Raw genomic sequence first — 9,690 nt, 5'->3', positions numbered from 1 at the left:
TAGAATTGGAGATTTTAGAGTGACAGACTAAAATCCCCAATTTGGTCTTATCGTTTAGGTGCTGATGTGTAGATGTTAGCCCTCAGGTGAGGGGAACGTGTGAGCTCCGAAGTGAGAGCCGGTATCCTCCCAGCCTAGCCGCAGAATTAGTAACCAAGCATAAGATTAGTCAATGTTTTTTATGTCTGGACCAAAGGGTAAAAAATATGTATGCTCCTATTTGACACTATAAATTGAACTAATTCATTTTATCCATTCACTACAATTTCTTAACAAGGAGAATGATACTTGCTTATATATTGAATATCACAAATTAAACCCTACTTTCTATCATTAGTTATTTATTAGTTATCCAAATTATCTACTTATTTTAATTGTCTATTAGTGACAGAAAAGCAAATTGAACGTCGTCGTTCTAGTTGAAGTATTACTTTTTATTAAGCCTTAGTCCGTAGTATTCTATTTCTCCCTGTGGGATCGATAACTAGGACTCCATTAGAGCCCTATATTACTTGAGCGATACGTATACTTGCGTTGGCAAATTCGACATTGACATTATTGAATATTATATCTATTCATCTTTATTAAATCAAACACATATATATAAAGGCGCAGTCAAGATTTTGACACCGTTGCTGGAATTTAAATCTTATAGTAGCGTCATCAAATTCTTGTAATTGTCGATTTACAAAAAGAAAAATGTCAGTTAGTATACTACACCATCTTGGAGCAAGATACAACCAAAGCACCACTTGTTGTCGAATACAACCCTAACAAGTGAGAAGAGACTCCATGCAGGAAATCTGAAAACTACATAACCAGAACTGAATACTTACACATAGGAAACAATTATTTATAGACTCCAATATAAAAATGAGGGCAGAAGAATTCAGAAAAGCCTAAACAAGTGCAGCAACTCGCGGAGCCTCCTACACCTTTGCGAGAGTTCGCTTGCGAGACCCCTGTGAATCCAATCCGCCTCCCGCCTTTTCCCGCTTCGCGGTAGTTCATAGGGCATCGCGATCCGCCTCCACCCCATCCTGCTTTGCAACAGTCACGGGGTCCCTGACCCCCACAGTGCAGAAGCACCCCGCTTTGGGGCGCATTCAACGCCCAGATACGAGTGTCGTTTTTAGCGCCCGTCAGTCTCCCTGGGTTGGGGAAGCTTTGACCTCGTTTGTTGAAGCTCCAGGCTATTCAAAATATGGTTCAAGTCGACTAAGTTGAACGTGACTGAAACATTGTACTACCCAGACAGGTCGATCTTATAAGCGTTGTCGTTCAACTTCTGAAGTACTCTGAAAGATCCATCTGCTCTTAGCTTAAGCTTCCCAAATGATCCGACGGGAAATCTTTTCTTTTTCAAATTAATCCCTACAAGGTCACCTTCTTAAAGAATTACTTTCTTCTTGGATTTATTTATCTGTGTCTGATATTTGCGGTTTTGTTTACCAATCTCCTTGCCAACTTCTTCGAGGAGCTTTTGAATCTCATAAACTCGTTTTGTAACATCCTTGCTGGTTTCTGACGTTTGTAGGAGCAACACCAATTCTAGAGGCGTGAGTGGGTTGTGTCCGTATACAATCTCAAATGGAATTCGTCCCGTAATTTGGTTGTTGGATCAGTTATATGCGAACTCAACTTGCGCTTAAATAGGATCCCACTGTTTTATATTTTTACCCACAAAACACATCAGAAGATTACCGAGGCTCCGGTTTACTACCTCTGTCCAGCTGTCTGTGAGTTAGTTGCCAAGTTGAATTGAAGTTTGGTGCCCCAAGATTTCACCATAGTGTCTTCTAAGAGTGGCTCAGGAATTTGACATCTCTGTCGGAGGTAATGGTCTTAGGAATTCCGTGCAACCTTATAATTTCTTTGAAGTAAAGATCGATGATGTGAGAGGTGTCTTGTGTCCAGTGATATGGTACAAAGTAGGCCATCGTAGAGAGACTGTCTACCATAACCATGACGGAGTCCTTGTTCCTTTGGGTTTTTGGAAGTCCCACCACAAAATTCATGCCGACGTCGACCCATGATGCCTCTGGTACTGGAAGTGGCGTGTACAATCCTGCATTTTGAGCCTTTATCTTTTTTAGGTGACAAGTTTTGCGCTGCCTAACATGTCGCTCCACATCGCTCGTTACTCCTAGACAATGGCTTCTCTTAGTGAAGATCGGGGAATGCATAACTGACTTTGGTGGAACAAGTCTCCATCTGTGCGGTAATATTACTCAGCTGGCCTCTCCTGACATTACTCTCATATGTCTTTGAAACCTTGGTCTGTTTCATATAGATTCCTTATGATCTCGAAGCCCACAACTATCAATAGATGTCGACGACTTAATGCATCGACTATGCGGTTCTTGCTTCTAGTTTGGTGCTTTAGTACAAACTGAAATGAGGCTAGAAATTCCACCAAAGTGGCGTGTCATCCTTTTAGTTTGCTCCGACTGTTGAGAAATTTTAGGGTCTTGTGATTTGTAAAAAGTGTAAACTCGTTTGTTAATAGGTAATGACTCCAGTGTTTCAGAGCTCCTACGATGACGTGGAATTCTTTATCACAAGTTGAGTAAATCCTCCTAGACTCGTTCAACGTTTCACTGAAGAAAGTGATGGGGTGTCATCCCTGGCTCAACACTGCTTCGATCCCAATACCAGAGGCATCACACTCTACTTCGAAAAGTTGGTTGAAGTCAGGTAGTGCTAGCATGAGTGCCAGAGTAACCTTTTTCTTTAGTGTGTCAAAACTGTTCTGAGATGTGACTGTCTAAGCAAACTTTTTCAAAAGTTCGGTGAGAGGGGATTTGATAATACTGAAGTTCTTAATGAATCTCTGATAGAATGATGCTAGCCCCAAAAATTATCTCAGTTCGGTGAACGTTTGTGGGGCGGTCTAGCTAATAATGACCTTTGTCTGCGGGATCCATTTGAGCGCCTGCACAAGACGATGTAACCCAGAAAACATAATTGACTTGTCATGAAGTGTCATTTCTTCGGATGGACATATATTTGCTTGGCTCAAGTACCTCGAATACTACCTTTTGGTGATGCAAGTGATCCTCTTCCAACTGGCTGTAGACTAGAATTCTGTCAAAGCAGAAAACGACAAATTTTCTATTGTGCGATTGAAATACCTAGTTCATTAGTCTCGTGAGAGTGTTGGGTGCGTACAACTGGTCTAAAGGCATAGCGGTCCACTCATAAAGTCCAACTCGTGTCTTGAATGCGGTCTTCCACTCGTCTGCTAGCCTCATCCATATCTTGTGATATCTGCTGCACAAGTCGGTCTTGGAGAAGATGTGGCTCTGTGTAGCTGGTCTAAGAGATCATCTAAACGGGGTATGGAGAATCGATACTTGATGGTAATCTTGTTGATAACTCGGCTGTCGATGCATATCCACCATGATCCATTCTTTTTGGGCTCCATCAAGGCAGGGACTCTATACAGGTTGGTGCTTTCTCTGACTAGGCTCCTTGCGATGAGATCTTGCTGTTCATACTCTGCAGATCTTAATCTGTAGGCTGGTCGGTTTAACAATACAGATCCGGGTATAAGGTTTATAGCTTATTGGATGTCCCTTAATGCCGGTAATCTCTCCTGTAAGCTGTCGGTCATAACATCCTGAAGTCCTGTAATAATGGCTAGTAGTGTTGGTACCTCTCTTTCCTTCTAGAAGGACTAATGCTAGTGTTATGGATGCATCTCTAATTTACTATTGGAAAGTGGTCTAGGGAACTAATTTTACCTCTGTATGCTCCCATCTTTTGTATCCTTAGCAGGTAGCAAAACGATACGTTTTCCATCCTTTCTGAAATAATAAGTGTTCTTGAACTCGTCGTGTTGAGTCTTGCGATCGAACTGCCAAAGCCTTCCCATTAGAATGTGACATGCATCCATAGGAACCACATCGCACCATACTTATTCATGTAACTAGTCTCTGAAGGAGAAATCTACTAAGCACTGTTGAACCACACGTATCTCATTTCCCTTCTTCAACCAAGTATGAGAATATGATTGGGGATGCTTCTGTACGTCCAATCTTAACCTTTTTCACCATGAGCGTGGACACCACGTTCTCACAACTCTCACTGTCGATGATCAGACTGCAGACCTTCCCCTTGACATACTTAGTGCAAAAAGTGTTGTCTTAACCAAGATTGGTCCTACTCTGGCTCGGACTGCAGTATTCGCCAAATGACTAATGCTTCTCCTTCTTCTCCGTGGAGCTGAAGCCTTTCTTCTGGACTCTCCCCTGACTCCTCTTCGACTCCCTCGACGACACCTTGATTTGTTAGTGTGACGACTAGGCTTGTTAGGCAGCTAGAGGCCATGTGACTTTAGCTGTGGCATCTGAAACACTTCCTGGCCCACTGTATTAGAGGAATCATCTTTCTCTGGCTTCTTCCCAATCAGATCTGCCTTATCAGATCCCTGTCCAATTTCTTTTATTTCCTCCCGAGGTACCTCTATCTGCTATAGAAGTTGCAAGTGGTTGTTTAGCTGAAGATGGTGGTATGAAGGATGACTGTTGCCGACTTTGCTTCTGCTTTCTTTTCACTTTCAAGGTTAGGGTGTGAATGTCCACTAGTGTCCAATATGGCTGCAGCTGTACCACATTGCTGATGTCAGGTTTCAAACACCCGGATATCTAGCTATCGCATGTTTCTTTGGCTTCGTCAGCTCACACTTTAACTGCAAGTGATCGAATTGGGCTGTGAACTCTTCAACTGAAAGATCTTGTTGTTGTAAGTTGTGGTGTTTTAGAAACATATCCTGACGATATTGTATGCGTGAAATATATTTCTTCTGCGTTGCCTTTTTTATCTTCTCCCACTTAGTTATCTTTTCATTGTCTTCTCTTCTTTTCTTTCTTCGTAGATTTTCCAACCATAAGGAGGTATTTTTTTTAGTTTAATAACTTGTAGCTTGACTCGTTTGTCTTCTGATATACCTTTATATTCGAAAATATGTTTGACTGATTGCAACGAATCAATAAACTCATCGGGGTCCATGCCTCCCTCAATTTTTGGGAGGACCATCTTAATGCCAAAGTCCCGTTGACCTCCATAAGGGGGCTCTTTTCTTGTTCAACTTTAATATTAGATACCAAAATGACATGGCTGATATTCCTCATCACTGCGATCTTTCCCGTGGAAACGAATTTATCTCTTTGTCCCAATATTCTTTTTGACTCTCTCGATCACGGACATCCAACTCTGCTAGTCTCTGTTGCTAATGACGAATTTCTCATTGAATCTCTTCCAGGGTAGAGCCTGATGTAACTCCTTGCGGTGGTTAGAGTAGTGGAAAGAAAATAATGGAGTGGATGTGGCATGGATGGGACGTTTGCTAGAAACCCTTGGATGATACAGGGTCGAGCGAGCTCTGATACCAACTGATATCGGAACTAGTAGGAAGAATAGTAGGAACACAAAACAAATTTTTATTAATATAGAAATAGAGTTACAACACGACTCAATTGAAAGGAAAATATAGTAATAGATGAATCTCAGGCTAGGGGTGAAGAAAGAGACTGTAGGAAGAGATCCAAAGGCAGTGGTGGCGGTGGTGGAGTGGTAGAGAAAGGTGGGGAAGGCCGGGTGGTTGTTTGGGTAGGTTGGGATGGTGTTTGATTAGTTGTAGGTAGGAGGGATCGCAAGGTTGTGGGGGAAAGTAGAAGCGGCGGCAATGTGGTGGAGGGATATAGGGCGGTAGACCGTTATGGGAAGTAGTAGGAGAAGAATCGAGGAGAAGTAGCGAAGGAGATTGGAAGTATACAATACCATTTCAAACTAGGATACAACCGAAGTACCACTTGTCGTCGGTTATAACCCACTTGTCGTCAGATATAACCCTAACAAGAGGAAAGAGACCACACACAAAAGATCTGAAGGCTACACAACTAGAACTGAACTCTTACACACAAGAAACAACTATTTATGAACTCCGGACACAAAAGGAGGGTTAGAATAATCCAGAAAAGCCTACACAAGTATAGCAACCCGTGAAGTCTCCGACAACACCTTCGTGAGAGTTCGCCCGTGAGACTCCCGCGCATCGCCATCCGCCTCCCACCTCCCGCCTTTTCCCGCTTCGGGGAGCATTCAGTGCCTGTATCTGGTCACTGTTTTTAGCGCCCGCGTCGCAGGCTTGTTGGATTGCTTTCATAAAGGTTTTCGTTTTGATTAAGAGCAAACAAAATTCACATATTATTTTCTCTTTTAATTAATGCTTTGATGTTTTCAACTACAATTCAAATACTTTATTTGAACTCATTTTAAGTTTGGTTCCTTTTCGTGTCATTAGGTTTATCATTTCTTTTCAACTATTAATTTGCAGAAATTAAAATTTAGATGACTCTGAATTTAATTCCGAAAAAATTAAATTTAAACATTGCTCTTAGATTCATGCTTGATCAAATTAATTTTATGATAATGTATTATTTACCTTTATTTTTGGATGTCATATTTTCTAGTCTAATAATATTGCCATTCAAAATTATGTGTTAAAGTAATTTAATTATATGTCACAACAAGATAATGTTTTTAATCATTATTGTTGATAATATTGTAAATCATATCATAATATGTTTTTATGATGAAACTTGATTGATTTATTTTTATAGTTTGTAATTTAAGTCCTCCAATACTTATAATTCTATAATTGAGATTGAGTAAAGCTTCCATCATTAAAATTTGAAACTTTAATCCTCTTATTTTGTAACTATCATAATGAAAATTGAGTGTAATTCTTATTTTTAAATTTTATAACCCTTCGCATTCATTCGTTTGTGTCCTCCATCGGTGAGAAAATTTCCCAAATTCGTAGGCTTACCTTTTTCTTTTAAAAGAAGACTCTTCAGTTTTTTCTAGATAGGTGGATCACTTTCTTGCTCGTTAGCTTCAGCGTGTATCTACCCAGAGTACCAACTTGTTCATCACAGGCGGAGTTTTGTGGGTTACTTAAGACTTGTAACTCCTATAGTGGGGCTTTAATCTTTCTTTAAAGGGGGTTAATTTTCTTTGTTTAAGCAAATTAAAATTGAGCTACTCACGGATCTTAATCCTTGTAGCAGAGCTTTGTTCTATTGAAATGAAGTTACCATCTTCATTTGGATGGAATGGATATGAGGTGGGAGGATTTCTACTTAATTTTGAAGCTCATTTTTTTCTTTTAAGAAAGTTGTCAACTGTTCTAAAAAATTATTATATCCATGTTAGCGGCGATGATTGATGCATTAGCATGTTCTTAATGGAGGATTCAAAGATGATGATGCCCCCCCTCAAAAATACTAGGAATTTATTCGGCATTCATTTTTTTTCATTTTAGTATAATTTTTTTTCTTATTTATGCAGGCATACTTAGAATTTTATTTCAAAACATTGTTAGGAAGATTATATGCATTTGTATGTTTTTCTCATAAAATTTTCTACTGAAAATCTACGATTCCTATTTAAGAAAAAATTGATGTCCTGATATTAAAATTGTGATCTTTCTATCTTCGATGATTATTTACAATTGCATCAGCTGTAAAAAAAAGTGAACCTTTTTTTTTGTGAATTTAAATAATCTTTGTGACCACTCTCATGATTTTTTTCATACAAAAGTATTTTCATTTGGTAGGGTAGAATGTTCTTGAGCAACTTTCTTGAATTCATCATATTGCTGATTGCAGACATGAAGAATTTACTTTCTCTTGTATGCTACTTAAAATTGGTTGATTTTTTTAATATGCTCATTTTATTTATAGTTGCTTTATAAAAAAATTTGAGAAATTTTTTGAACTGTTTATTTCTAAAAAAAAAAAAAATTTAGAACGACTGTTGGGTAGTGATTCCTGCACTGTGTTGTTGCAGAAAAATTCAATGGAGCATCAAACGGATGAATTTAACATATTTGATTTCGCTGAAAACGTAATTCAATAATTATGATTTTTGACTCTGATCTGGCATAGCTATATGTTTATATTCAGTTATTGTCAATGATGAATCTTGATTTTTGATTGAATATCTCTTTTTGAGTTTATAAAGATTGAGTACAAGTGAAGATTGTATCCTAAAATCATAAGTGATGACTTTGAAGATTTGATAAATCAAGATTTAGATTGAGCCGATGATTGTACCAATCTATTCCAATTTTAAGAGGTTATTTGTATCCAATCAGAAGTTCATGATGGGATTAGAGTTAAATATATGAAGGCTATACATGTACTCAATATAAAGAGATCGTTCTTCTAAAAGTTGAAGCTGGAAAAAAGTTTGATGACTGCAAAATATTTCAGGAGATCCTTATTGTATCATTTGGTTGATCAAAGTGAAGGACCTGAATTATCAATATCTTGAAGGAAATTTTATTTGTGGCTTTTTAAAAAAATGTTTGATATGCGAACTATAAGATTGGAGTCGGTGCTGAATATTCATTTTTTAATTGACCATCTAATGTATAAAACGAACTGATTAAGATGATCTTTATTGATAGTGATGGATAATATGATGATACCTGGTAAACATAATAATTCCGTTATGCATTTTATTTGAATTTTAAATACAAATAATTTATTGCTCAACCCTTGGCTGTCTACTTTTTTTCTCATATATAAGTATAATTAATATTCTGACATATTAATGACATATTTTCTCCATGCCATAATTTCAAACAATCTTACTATTTTTTCTAAGGAGGTTTATGAAGGGTTATTTTTTGGAATTTTGTTTATCTTAGATTATTAATATGAGATGTTGCCCTAAATCTTACTAGATAACAGAAGATATTAAGAGAACTCTCTCAAAGATTATTTGGTCTATTCAATGTTATTATTAGAATATTACTCAATGATGTGAACTTACATTGAAGAGATTGAATTGAATCTTTTTGTGATCAATTGCACCTTGATTGAGCCCAACTGTTGCTATTTTTTAAATCAAAGATGATAGTTGCTTTATTTAGTTATTTCAAGGTCATGGCTGCAATCTTGTGTAGTGAACAGGAATCTTGTCGGGATTTTGTATGGAATTTGAATTTTTTATTTTATTATTTACTTTTGCAAGTTGAGAAAGATAATTGTCACTTAAGTTATTTTGAAAATGTTGAATGAAAGAGTTTTCCTGTTCACAACTTTGTTTATGATGTTTACGTGAGCACTGTATTGAGGTTAGAGCCAGGGTTGCCTTCTAGTCATGAAAGTGATATTATAATGGATGATAGCAGAGGAGTTTTTTAACTACAGTCATACCTAAGACATTGTTCTCTTAAGATTATAATAGAGATTGTCCTAGCCTTGACTTATTTTTCTAAGAATTGATAAACTTGAAGATGATAAAGGGATGACTTCAATTGTGCCTGAGATGTTGATGTGAATGTCCTTTTGCAGTTGTAGCGAATATAACATTAGGCTAGAAGCTTTCTCATAGACGATTCTAGATTATTGCGTGCTAGATAATTTATATTAGTATTGAAAGTTTAACATCTTAATTTTACATGAAGGTCTGTCATATACATGGATGAAAGACTTATAAAAGATACTTAATTTTGTATATGAAAAACATAGAAAAGGGTTAACAATGGGGCTTGACCTTGCTGAACATGATTTCACTAGTATATCAAATGATTTTCTTTCTTATTATTCGTGGTGTTTATCCAATGTACTATATTTTAATCGTGAATATTAGGTTCTATTGTGTGTTGGGGGG

The 9,690-nt window shown here is 37.5% G+C and overlaps 1 protein-coding gene across 9 annotated transcripts in view; it reads left to right on the top strand.

Moving 5' to 3' along the window:
• Positions 1-9,690, top strand: part of LOC110030668 — a 40,926-nt gene that overhangs the window by 4,126 nt on the left and 27,110 nt on the right. The window contains exon 1 of one of the 9 annotated variants that reach the window (XM_020733497.1): positions 6,772-7,132. The exons of the other annotated variants lie outside the window; for them this stretch is intronic. The gene's annotated coding sequence lies outside the window, so the exon portion shown is untranslated. Of the gene's footprint in view, positions 1-6,771; positions 7,133-9,690 lie in introns of those variants that run through there. 9 annotated transcript variants of the gene reach the window in all.

Source organism: Phalaenopsis equestris, unplaced genomic scaffold (genome assembly GCF_001263595.1).
Source record: "Phalaenopsis equestris unplaced genomic scaffold, ASM126359v1 Scaffold000750, whole genome shotgun sequence".
Classification (NCBI taxonomy): Eukaryota; Viridiplantae; Streptophyta; class Magnoliopsida; order Asparagales; family Orchidaceae; genus Phalaenopsis; species Phalaenopsis equestris.
Note: the sequence above shows the minus strand (reverse complement) of the source record. Positions and strands in the feature narration are given on the sequence as shown.